General features: G+C 43.5%; 1 protein-coding gene across 3 annotated transcripts in view; it reads right to left on the bottom strand.

Annotated features, from left to right (window-relative positions):
• unc93a (unc-93 homolog A) overlaps positions 1–13,655 on the bottom strand; it is a 148,920-nt gene that overhangs the window by 110,969 nt on the left and 24,296 nt on the right. Inside the window, exon 2 of one of the 3 annotated variants that reach the window (XM_059648434.1) lies at positions 2,079–2,214. The exons of the other annotated variants lie outside the window; for them this stretch is intronic. The gene's annotated coding sequence lies outside the window, so the exon portion shown is untranslated. The remainder of the gene's footprint in view (positions 1–2,078; positions 2,215–13,655) is intronic. 3 annotated transcript variants of the gene reach the window in all.

Below are 13,655 nucleotides of genomic sequence, written 5' to 3'. Positions count from 1 at the left end.
ACCTTATTGAAAGCATACAAGATTTTTTCGTTCCAGACATAACACAGTGTGGAGCTGGGGCGACACAGCAGCTGACGCTTTCCTACTCCTCTGATGCTGCCTGGCCTCCAACAAGAACTTCCCTCATTGTGAACTTGGGCTTTTCAACATTGATAGTGCTGCTTTGCAGGAGGCTCAAAGAGTAGGTGAAAGGCAGCTGAGGGTAAAGATGGCGATTGCACCTTCTGCTGGAGAAGAAAAACTCAAGGATCAGCCCAGGACACTGGAACTGAGTTGGCTACCAACAATGACTTGATCTTTGGAGCTCAGTGTTGGCATCAACGATCATTTGGTGATTCTTGTACAATCTGCCAAGAAACAGAAGACAATGTTGTGCCTCCTGTGCTCCAACTTTAATGCAATAGATCAATCCAAGGAAGACTTGTACTATATCACATTCACCAGTATCCTGAGGGTAAGATTATCCTCCATGGAGACCACGAATTCTGGAAAGAAACCATAGGAAAGGAAGAAAGGAGTCAGGCAGGAGATTGGGGTCATTGATTATAAGCAGCACACTGGTTACCATGAAGGGACAATGCCACCAGAGTGACATGTACACTTGATATACCTTGGGGAGGAAAACTGACGTCAGCTTTCCTGCTCCTCTTATGCTGCCTGGCTTGCTGTGTTCCTCCAGCTCCACATTGTGCTATCTCTGACTCCAGCATCAGCAGTTCTTACTGTCGCCCTATTCCAGATGGCTTTTTTGCTCACTATCCATGAGGATTCATATATTGCACATTCCAAGTTTGAGTTTTACTCTTGTTTTCAGACAGCAGGTAAATGATGCAGCTGGATGTGATTGTAGCTGTGATTCCAAATGGAAGTCACTTGTATATGAATACAGGCTGTCCCTGTATTGCAAGATAATAAAATGTGAGGCTGGATGAACACAGCAGGCCAAGCAGCATCTCAGGAGCACAAAAGCTGACGTTTCGGGCCTTGACCCTTCATCAGAGAGGGGGATGGGGGGAGGGAACTGGAATAAATAGGGAGAGAGGGGGAGGCGGACCGAAGATGGAGAGTAAAGAAGATAGGTGGAGAGGGTGTAGGTGGGGAGGTAGGGAGGGGATAGGTCAGTCCAGGGAAGACGGACAGGTCAAGGAGGTGGGATGAGGTTAGTAGGTAGCTGAGGGCTACCTCCCTACCTCCCTACCTCCCCACCTACACCCTCTCCACCTATCTTCTTTACTCTCCATCTTCGGTCCCCCAGCTACCTACTAACCTCATCCCACCTCCTTGACCTGTCCGTCTTCCCTGGACTGACCTATCCCCTCCCTACCTCCCCACCTACACCCTCTCCACCTATCTTCTTTACTCTCCATCTTCGGTCCGCCTCCCCCTCTCTCCCTATTTATTCCAGTTCCCTCCCCCCATCCCCCTCTCTGATGAAGGGTCAAGGCCCGAAACGTCAGCTTTTGTGCTCCTGAGATGCTGCTTGGCCTGCTGTGTTCATCCAGCCTCACATTTTATTATCTTGGAATCTCCAGCATCTGCAGTTCCCATTATCTCTGTCCCTGTATTGCAAATGGGTTCCACTCTGGAGTCCATTGTTAAGTCAATTTGAACGCATGTCAGAACCAAATGCAGGACAATGTAAAGCATCTGTTCTTAAGTACAGGAAATGTCTGTATGTCGGATCTTTGAAATTATACCCTCTACAGCATTACGATCATAAATATAAGTCAAATGTTCATAAACCAGGGACCCCCTACAGTCTGCCGTATGTCACGGTCATCAAATATATCTTTGATATCAACATTCATCTGGAGATAGGCTTGACTAAGATCAATAAAACAAAGAACTGCGAATGCTGGAAATCTGAAATAAAAGCAGGAACTGCTGGTGAAATTCAGCAGGCAACATCAATGGAGAGAAAACTAAGTTAATGTTTTCATTCCAGTGACTATTTTTTTTGTCAGAACAGTTTCAGATCAATTTTACTAAAAAAGGTGGCCTCCAACTAGTCTAGCAAATAGGTCATCGATTAAAAGCAAATGACACGGTGCAGCGCATAGTACTGGTATAATACAGACCTTTAAATCACCACAGATGCGTACCAATCCATCTTTCTTCTTAACTGGAATGACGGAAGTGGTTCAATCACTCACATTTGCAGGTTCAAAGCCTCCTGTCTTGACCAATGTCTCTAGTTCTGCCTTAACCTTTGGTCTGAATGCATAAGGCACTGATTTAGTCTTGCAATATTTTGTTTGATTCACATTTGCAATTTTTAATTTAACAGAGATCTTTTCCCACTCTTCCACAGAACGCAATTGAAAATAAGACATGTTTTACAGAATTTATGATAGGCCAGTCTCGGAATCAGACAAACAATTTACTTCAACCCAGTTGAGTTTGATTTTGTGCAATCATGTTCTTCCCCATAAAGACGGAAAATTTTCTTTGATACCGTGCTAAGAATAAATAATTTCAGAGCATCGTATAGCACAGAAGCAGATTGTTTGATCCTTCAATTCATGCTGATCAAGTTTTCCAAACTAAACTAGTCCCATTTGCCCCATTTGGCCAATATGTCTATTAACCTTTTCTGTTTATGTGCCTGTCCATACGTCTTTTAAATGTTGTAATTGTACCTGCATCTACCACTTCCTCTGGTAAGTTCATTCCATACACACCCCACTCTGTGTGAAGAAGTTTCCTTTAAATCTTTCTCCTCTTACCTTAAACCTATGCCCTCTAATTATGAAGTCCCCTACCCTAGAGAAAAAAAAGGCCTTTACTATTCACTTTATCTACGCCGCTCATGATTTTATAAATCTCTATAAAAGGTCACCCCTCGATCTCCTATGCTCCAGGGAAAAAGTCCCAGCCTATCCTTATAACTCAAACTTTCAGTCCGAGTAATACCCTTGTAAATCTTTTCTGTACCCTTTCCAGTTTAATAATATCCTTCCTACAGCAAGGCAACTAGAATTGTACGCAGTACTCTAAAAGTGGCGTCAATGTCCTGTACAGCCACAACATGACATCTCAATTCCTTTACTCAGTGGTCTGTGCTATAAATGCAAGCAAGCCAAATGCCTTCACCACTCTATCTTGTCACACCACTTTCAAGGAATGCTAGGTCTCTCTGCTTGACAACACTCCACAAGGTTCTACCATTTACTGTGCAAGTTCTGCCCTGGTTTGGCTTACCAAATTGCAACACCTTGCATTTTTCTGAATTAAACTCCATCTGCCACTCCTCAGCCCACTGGTCCAGCTGATCAAGATCCCATTGTAATCTTAGATAACCTTCTTCATTGCCTACTATACCACCAATTTTGGTGTCATCTGCAAACTCATTAACCACGCTTCCTATATTCTCATCCAAATTGTTTATATAAATGACAAACAGTGGACCCAGCGCCGATTCCGGTGGAACATCTCTGGTCATACACCTCCAGTCCAAAAAACAACCCTCTACCATCACCCTCTATCTCCTATCACCTAGCCAATCCTGTATCCAGTTGGCTAGCTCACCCTAGATCTCATGTGAACTAACTTTACTAACCAATCTAACCATGCGTAAGTGATAATGGGAACTGCAGATGCTGGAGAATCCAAGATAATAAAATGTGAGGCTGGATGAACACAGCAGGCCAAGCAGCATCTCAGGGGCACAAAAGCTGACGTTTTGGGCCTAGACCCTTCATCAGACAGGGGGATGGGGTGAGGGTTCTGGAATAAATAGGGAGAGAGGGGGAGGCGGACCGAAGATGGAGAGAAAAGAAGATAGGTAGAGAGAGTATAGGTGGGGAGGTAGGGAGGGGATAGGTCAGTCCAGGGAAGATGGACAGGTCAAGGAGGTGGGATGAGGTTAGTAGGTAGATGGGGGTGCGGCTTGGGGTGGGAGGAAGGGATGGGTGAGAGGAAGAACAGGTTAGGGAGGCAGAGACAGGTTGGACTGGTTTTGGGATGCAGTGGGTGGAGGGGGAGAGCTGGGCTGGTTGTGTGGTGCAGTGGGGGGAGGGGACGAACTGGGCTGGTTTAGGGATGCGGCGGGGGGGGAAGGCGAGATTTTAAAGCTGGTGAAGTCCACATTGATACCATTGGGCTGCAGGGTTCCCAAGCGGAATAGGAGTTGCTGTTCCTGCAACCTTCGGGTGGCATCATTGTGGCACTGCAGGAGGCCCATGATGGACATGTCATGCGTAACCTTGTCAAACATTAGATCCATGTAGACAACATCTACCATTCCACATTAATCTATCTTCTTGTTGATATCTTCAAAAAACTCAATCAGGTTTGTGAGATACGTACAAAACCATGCTGACTATTCCTAATCAGCCCTTGCCTCTCCAAATGCATGTAAATTCTGTCTCTCATTATCCCAGTATCCCCTCTAACAATTTACCGAACACTGATGTTAGACTCAACAGTCTATAGTTGTTTGGCTGTTCTTTGTAGCCTCTTAAATAAAGGTACATATTAGCTACGCTTCAGGCTTCTGGCACCTCACCCAAGGCGATCGATGATATAAATCTCTCTGCTAGGGGGCCTGCAATTTCTTCCCTAGCTTCCCGCAATGTCCTAGGATACACTTGTTCAGGTCCCATGGATTTATGCACAGACTTTAATCCACAAAACTTCAAACTGACTGAATAACTCAACATTGGTATTGATGCAACTCCATAAAGGCACCACTTTGCCTGAGTATATTCTTAATACAACTTTTTAAGGTTGTCATGCAATAAGACTCAACGGATACATACTTTGGAGATATCAATGCAACTGCCACTCCAATGTCCACCATTGTTCCTACTGGCTTGTCATTCAATAACTGAGCAACCCAATATCAATTGATATTGCCAAAAAATGAGCGGTATGTTTAATAACAAAACTATGTGATCGGATTTCATATTGACACTGCATAGGACATTGCTGAATCCGTTTTAGAATACTGCATATAATTCTAGTCACCCTCAAAAAGGAAAGATGTTAAATTTGAGAGGATGCAGAAAAGATTTACAAGGATGCTGCCGGGCCTGGAGGGTTTGCTTGAAATGGGAAAGCTCAATAGCCCTGTGAGTTTTTTTTCCCCCTGGAAAGTTAGAGGCTGAGGGATGAACTTAAAGGTTTAGACAATCATGAGAGGTCTGGATATGGTGAACAGCTAAAGATCCTTTTCCTAGGCTGAGTGAATCCAAAACTAGAGGGCATAGGTTTAAGTTGAAAGGAGAAACACTTAAAAAGGACCTGAGGGATAACTTTCACGCAAAGAGTAGTGTATGTATGGAATGAGCAGCCAGAGAAAGTGGTGGAAGCTGGTACAAGTACAACATTTGAAAGGCATCTGGGTGGGTATATAAACAGGAAGGGTTTATGGACTCCCAAACTATTCACAACCTCATCACCTCAGGTGACCTCACACCCACAGCCGCCTACCTCATTGTTCCCCAACCCCATACTGTGTGCTTCTATCTCCTTCCCAAAATCCATAAACCTGCCTGCCCTGGTCGACCCATTGTCTCCGCCTGCTCATGTCCCACCGAACTCCTCTCCACCTACCTGGACTCCATTTTCTCCCCCATGGTCCAGGAACTCCCTACCTACGTCCGCGACACCACACACACCCTCTACCTCCTCCAAAGCTTCCAATTCCACAGTCCTCACCTCATTTTCACCATGGATGTCCAGTCCCTATACACCTGCATTCCCGATACAGGTGGCCTAAAGGCCCTCCACTTCTTCCTGTCCCACAGACCCGACCAGTCCCCCTCCACCGACACCCTCATCTGCCTAACCAAACTCGTCCTCACCCTCAACGACTTCTCCTTCAATTCCTCCCATTTCCTACAGACAAAGGGGGTGGCCATGGGTACCTGCATGGGCCCAAGCTATGCCCGCCTCTTTGTAGGTTACGTGGAACAGTCCCTCTTCCGCACCTACACTGGCCCTAAATCCCATCTCTTCCTCCGTTACATTGATGACTGTATTGGCACCGCCTTGTGCTCCCAAGAGGAGCTTGGAACAGTTCATCCACTTCACCAACACCTTCCACCCCAACCCCAAGTTCACCTGGACCTCTCTGTCTCCATCTCAGGCAACCACCTAGAAACCGATGTCTATTTCAAGCCCACCGCCTCCCACAGCTACTTGGAATACAACTCCTCCAACCCACCTTCCTGCAAAAATTCCATCCCCTATTCCCAATTCCTTTGCCTCCGCCGCATCTGCTCCCAGAATGAGGCATTCCACTCCCGTACATCCCAGATGTCCTCGTTCTTCAAGACCCGCAACATCCCCCCCACGGTGGTCGAGAACACCCTTGACTGTGTCTCCCACATTTCCCGCAATGCATCCCTCACACCCCGCCCCAGCAATAGCTGCCAAAGGAGAATCCCCCTCGTCCTCACATTCCACCCTACAAACCTCTGGATACAACGCATCATCCTCCGACACTTCTGCCATCTACAATCTGACCCCACCACTAAAGACATTTTTTTCCATCCACATCTTTGTCTGCCTTCCAGAGAGACCACTGTCTCCATGATTCCCTTGTCCACTCCACACTCCTCTCCAACCCCACCACACCCGGCACTTACCCCTGCAACCGCAGGAAGTGCTATACCTGTCCCCACACCCCCTCCGTCACCCCCATCCCAGGCCCCAAGATGACTTTCCACATCAAGATGTTCACCTGCACATCAGCCAATGTGGTATACTGCACCCACTGTACCCGGCACGGCTTCCTCTACACTGGGGAAACCAAGTGGAGGCTTGGGGACCACTTAGCGGAACACCTATGCTCAGTTCACAATAAACAACTGCACCACCCAGTCGCAAACCATTTTAACTCTCCCTCCCATTCCTTAGATGACATGTCCCTCCTGGGTCTCCTGAGTGCCATAATGACGCCACCCGTAGGTTGCAGGAACAACAACTCATATTCCGCTTGGGAATCCTGTAGCCCAAAGGTATCAACGTGGCTTTCACCAGCTTCAAAATCTCCCCTCCCCCCACTGCATCCCATAACCAGCCCGGCTCATCCCCACCTCCCTAACCTGTTATTCCTCTCACCCATCCGCTCCTCCCACGTCAAGCCACACATCCATTTCCTATCTACTAAACTCATCCCGCCCCCTTGACCTGTCTGTCCTCCCTGGACTGACCTATCCCCTCCCTACCTATACTCTCCTCTGCACCTACCTTCTCCTCTATCCATCTTCGGTCCGCCTCCCTCTCTCTCCCTATTTATTTCAGAATCCTTTCCCCATCCGCCTTTTCTGACGAAGGGTCTAGGACGAAATGTCAGCTTTTGTGCTCCTGAGATGCTGCTTGGCCTGCTGTGTTCATCCAGCTCCACACTTTGTTATCTCGGATTCTCCAGCATCTGCAGTTCCCATTATCTCTGGGTCTATTTCAGTGATGTGTGCCGTTCGTTATATTTTTGTCCAGTCTCCTGTTGTCCATAATCTTTATTGTTTCTTTCAATTTGACATTATCTTTAACATTCCTTGTTAACCACAGATTGTGTGTCAGTCCTTTGGAATTTTTCTTACTCTTTGGAATGTATTTATTCTCAGTATTCTGAAATGTCCCTGAAATGTCTGTCACTGCATCTCTATCGCCTATCCTTCAATCTAATTTGCTGGAACATTCTAGTCAACTCATATTTCATGCCCTCATATATGCCCTTGTTTAACTTGTAAAATATAGTTTTAGACCCACTCCTCTTTCCTTCACATTGAATGGAAAATTCAAAAATATTATGGTTGCTGCTCTCTAGTGTCACCTTCACTAAGTAATTCTATTTCATTGTAAAATATAGATTTTGCATAGTCTGCTCTTGGAATACCTCCTGAATGTGTTCTTGTAAGAAACTAACTTGTAACTCTTTATCTTTTCAATCTTTGATTTGATTTGATTTATTATCGTTGTGTGTGCCTGAGTACAGTGAAAAGTTCTGTCTTTCATGCAGTACAGGCAGATCATACCATACAAGGCCATACAGATCATAGGGTGATTGAACAAAGTGAGGCATACAAATTTACTGCTGCACAGGTGTACAAAAAGAAAGATCGATCAACATTAGATTTGAAATTTGAGAAGTCCATTCAGCAGTCTAATTACAGCAGGAAAGAAACTGTTCTTGAATCTGTTGGTATGTGTGTTTCAGCTTTTGTAACTTGCTTGACGGAAGAGGTTGGAACAGATTATAACTAGGGTGGGAGGAATCTTTGATTATATTGGGAGTCTTCCCACAGCATGAGAAGTGTAGATGGAGTCAATGGGTGGGAGGTTAGCTTGTGTTCATAACTTGCAGCAATTTCTTGTGATCCTGGACAGAGCAGTTGCACAAACTGTGATGCATCCAGATAAAATGCTTTCTATGGTGCATCTATAAACGTTCGTGAGGGTCCTTACAGACATGCCAAATTTCTTAGCCTCCTGAGACAGAAGAGGCACTTTTGCATCTTCTAGATCGTCGCATCAATCTGGGTGTTCTAGATTGCTGGTCACCAAGAATGAAACAGCCCATGATTATTGCCATGACTTTCTGATAAGCTCCTTTATTTCTTCTTTTATTCTCCATCCTACCACAGGTTTACCACTTGAAGGTCTGCGCATCACTTCTAAAAAAAAAGTGACTTCTTGCCTTTATCACATTTCCTTTCTACACATACTGATTCTACATCTTGGTTTCCTGAATTTAGGATGCAGGGTGTCATTTCTGTACCTTGCCAAAGCAGCACTGTGTGAGCTGTTACTGACTTTTGCAAAAAAAAGCATATAACTTTCAGGGGTAAGCAGCAAAAGATTGATGATGTAGCAAGGTACTCAAAGTATAGGCCAGAACAAGGAACACAGAAGGGTCCCTACCTGAAACGTCAGCTTTCCTGCTCCTCTGATACTGCTTGGCCTGTTCTGTTCCCCTAGCTCCACACTGTTATCTTTGACTCCAGTATCAGCAGTTCTTACTACCTCACACATCATTGAAAGTCTGTTTCACTAGGAATATGCAGCCCTGTTCACGGAAAGTGCTAACAGTACTTAGTGAAAGGAAAGCAGTTCACCAACAGCGGCCTCTCAGGCTTGTTTCCAAACAGATGGTTGGGACTCATGGCTTTACCTGATCTTTTGCTGCAGTGGGAATGGTGAAAGCATGCCTCCGGCCCCAACTTGGTTGAACCCATGTCTGAACACAGCTGAGACTTGCAAACTGCACCCTGGAAAACACACTGCCCTCTAGGAGTCATAGATGTGTTACAAAAGTAAGTTTGGATGTATACTTGCATTTAAAACTCGGGAACGGGCCTAACTTGTATCTTTCCTGGGAGTAAGTTCCAGGCTGTGGCTTTACAAGCTTGTCCAATAATCTGAAATGGGTTTAGTACAATTGATAAACTAACAAACAATTTCAGATGTTGAGTCAAACTCATAAGATGGCTCATTTACGCTTGCTAAAGTAATTTACATTCACATTGAGGCAGCTGTTCTCCACAAATAACAGAAAAAGATTCAAGCCTAAAGATTACTTGTATGGCTGAAAGTAAGAGGTACTGATAATCTTCTATTGCTTACACCATGCCAACATCTTGGCCAGAGTTAACTTGTGCTCCTAACGTATGATTGTTTGAAGTTTGACACGGTTGCCTTTGTCCTAATGAGTGTGACATGTAAGGCTTCATCAACGTCTCAATTTCCAGCAATAGTTCTGAATTTATTTCAGTACACTGCTCCCTATGTAGCCAGTCGAGATACTTTTTATGCAAGCAATCTGCTGCTAACCTATTTTTCCACTGATGACAATTTTGAATCTATATTAGTGCTCATCTTTCAGTAGCCATTTTGTGAACTCTCACATAGAAGCTTAGCTGTTGAGCTTCTTTCGTTGCTAGATTCATCAAGACTAAGTCTAAATTCCTTTCCATCAGTAAATCACTTCTGGAATGCTTCACATCATAAACCACACACCAGTGTAACTCTGATGACATCACTGAAGTTCTCTCAGATTGCACAGGATTTTGCCAACTTCTATAAAATCACTATGAACTGTAAAGGTAGATTCACCATCAGGCTGGTTGCATTTGTGGAATCTGAACCTTTCAGCTATCACTAGTGTGACATGGTGTGAAGCTGGATGAACACAGCTGGTCAAGCAGCAGAGGAGCAGAAAAGTTGACGTTTTGGGTCGAGACCCCTCTTCTTTCACCTGTCTGTCTCCTCTCACCCTATCTTCTCCTTTATCCATCTTCTATCCACCTCCCCCTCTCTCCCTATTTATTTCAGAATCTCTTTCCCCTCCCCCATTTCTGAAGAAGGGTCTCGACCCAAAATGTCAACTTTCCTGCTCCTCTGATGCTGCTTGGCCTGCTGTGTTCATCCAGCTTCACACCATGTTACCTCAGCTTCTCCAGCATCGGCAGTTCCTAACATCTCTTTCAGCTATCACTAATGGCTTTAATAAAAATAGTTCTGTAGGATTTCTTATATTTCTTCATATATTTTGGAATTCAGCTTCTGTGACAAAACCAGATTTATCAGGAAATTCAAAAATTCACCCCCTCCAATTCCCCCATAATGCTCAGGAACACAGATGCTTATACCTTTGTTAACTTGAATAAAATAATGGAATCACTGAGTGGATATTCCAGCTCTCTACTTTCATCACACAGTTCCACAGGGCCAAAATTTCTTTCCATTTATTTTTTTAAACACTAAGGCCTGTGTAACACAATGTACCCCAAAAATTGTATCATTATCTTGTTTCTTCTTGTCTAAAACAAGTATTCCTGAGGTAGCCTTTTGTTTTTACTTCTGAGACTACATCCTTAATTCAAAATGTTTTCCTCTAAGTATGGTACTTATTACTCAGTGTTCCTTCAGGGTGAAACATGTGGCAAGGTTTATTCAGCACTGTTCATCCTTTTCCCCCCAGGTGAATTACATTTTCATCCCCTTGTTAACTGTATGTGCTTTTATGCATCAAATGGGGTATTTTGACTTCTTTTCATCAAAGACCCTAAATTATCTGCAGTTAGGCCCATGATTGTTTCCTTTCCCCTAATGAGTGCATTGACCCAGTGGATCTTGAAGTAGTTTTATTTTTGTTGTCAGTTTTCTTATGTTACATTTCACAAAAGGACCAGGAGGCCAAAGCGTTCAACAACAGCAGGAACTTTATTACAGAAGTGTACAGACCACAGGCACAAGGTTAGACTAAGCTGTCTCCCTCCAAAATGACCAATGATGTAATGTGTCTTAAACTGACTGTTTGCCATACTCATCAAATACACTACAGAGATCTGTGATGCTAGGGATCTCAAGAGGTGGGCAAGATGGATCACCCATTCAGCACTTCAGGCCAATGATGACTGCAAGCGCTTCTGCTTTGTATTTTGCACTGCTGTGTTGGTTCCCCAATCATTTATAATGGAAATATTTGTGAAGCTTTATCCTCCTGTTGTTGGATGTGGCAGGTTGACTTGTTCATTGTGGGATCGCTTAGTTCTGACTATCCCATGCCCTCAGGCAGTTTAGTATAGCTGCTTCCCTTTATTATAACACCAGGTAACACCTCATTTTTAGGAATGCCTGGTGCTGTTCCACACATGCCCTCCTGAACTCTTCATTGAGCCAAGTTTGAAATCTTGGCTTGCCGTTAATGGTGAAATGGAGGATATATCAAACGATGAGGTTACAGATCACGGTTGAATACAATTCTGCTGCCACAGGTAGCTCAGTGTCTTATGCATATACAGTTTTAAAGTGCAAGATTTGTTTGAAATCTATTCAATTTAGCTTGGTGGGAGCCCCGCAGAACACAACGGAAGGTATCCTTAGGGTGGAATTGAGACTTGGTCACAAAAAAAAGACAAGACAGTCATTCCGACCAATATTGGCATGAACAGATGCATCCATGACAGCAACTATTGTTGGGTTAGGACATGCTTTCTAATCTAACGGTAAGTAAATGTTTGCAAAAGTCTTTAAAGATTGGTTCTATTTCTATCCTTCAGTAACTGCTTTTGTGGTGTGTAACATTTTTCCCATAACAGAATCTCTCTCTTTAATGCCAGGTCCTAAACTTAGCCTCAGCTTATTGGTTGGACTCACACAGCTATCAGAAGTGATGATTTCCAAGTCACACACCAGAAACTTCAGCACATATTCCAGGCTGATATTTCAGTGCAGAACTGAAGGAGTGCTGCATGATCAAAGATCTATTAGATGAAATGTTAAACCAATCCCCTGCCTGCTTTCTCAGGAGGACATAAAACAGCCCACGGCATAACTTCCATCATTCAGTGTCACTTAAACATGACAGTATTGCTTTTCTGAAAAAACAATGAATGCACTTCAGTAAGTATTTCATTGATTATGAAGCACTTCGGGGTGTCCTGAAGTCATGAAATACATTATCATTAATGACTTGCCCAAAAATGGGCAATATATTTCTGCATTGGATCACACAACCCTACAGTGTCACAGGAGAAAAGAAATAACAGTGCACACTGTTCTACAAATTTTGTCCATTTGAAAGCAAAATCTTTGCAAGGGAGAAATTTCATTAGAGCATCTATCACTATGAATAACAAAAACTAAATGCCTGCAAGGGAAGACCACTGAGCACAAAGTTGCATACAAACATACAAAATAACAGCATAAGTAGAACATTTGGTCTATCCAGCCTTCTCCACTATTCAATGTGATCATGGTTGTGTCACAGAATAAATGTCATTAGACTAGCGGTCTGGTTTTAAACCCAGGTTAAAGCTCGGGGAGCAGGGGTTCAAATCCACCACGGCAAATGGTGACATTTGAATTGATTTTAAAAATAAGATCATTTCAAATTTTCATTTCCTATCAACCTAATAATTCTTAATATCCCTGCCTAACAAGCATCTATTCACCACTACCCTTAAAATATTTCATGACCCTGTCTCTGCTACCTCCTAAGGCACAGAATTTCAAACTCAGAGATAAAGAAAATTTTCTCATGTCTGTTCTGAAAGGATGACCCTTAATGTTAAAACGGTGCTCCTCATTCCTGTCCTTTCCCTGGTCAAGATCAATCAGGTCACCACTTAGTCTTCTACACACCCGTGGAAATATACCTAGACTATCTCAGTTTATCTGAGTAAGATAACCTGTTCATTCAATCCACCTCACTTCTACCAATTTAGTAAACATCTTCTGAGACCTCCAATGTATATACATTATTTCTCAAATAAGGAACCAAAATGATAAGAGTATTCTAGATGTGGTCTCATCAATATCCAGTTTAACTGAAGAAAACATCCTTATTTTTGTATTCAATTCCCCTCATAATAAAGGATAGCATTCTATTAACTTCCTTGATTACAAGTGGTACGTGCATACTAACTTTTGTGACTCATGCATCTAAACACCTAAAGCCCTCTACACCATGGAAGTCTGCAGTCATTCTCCATTTAAGGAACAGTCTGCTTTTTATCCTTCCCACCAAGATGAACAAATTCACATTTTCCCACAATACACCCCATCTTGCTGATTTTTTTTCCCTACTTACTCTTTTTATCTAATTTTCTTGTGGATTCTTCACATATTATTTTCCCACCTAATCTGTGGATTTAGCTACAATGCCTTTACTCCTCTCATCTAAGTCATTGATTTAAATTTTA

The sequence above is a fragment of the Stegostoma tigrinum genome, chromosome 9 (genome assembly GCF_030684315.1).
Source record: "Stegostoma tigrinum isolate sSteTig4 chromosome 9, sSteTig4.hap1, whole genome shotgun sequence".
NCBI lineage: Eukaryota > Metazoa > Chordata > Chondrichthyes > Orectolobiformes > Stegostomatidae > Stegostoma > Stegostoma tigrinum.
The sequence above is the reverse complement of the archived record's forward strand: the minus strand, read 5'-3'. Positions and strand labels throughout refer to the sequence as shown.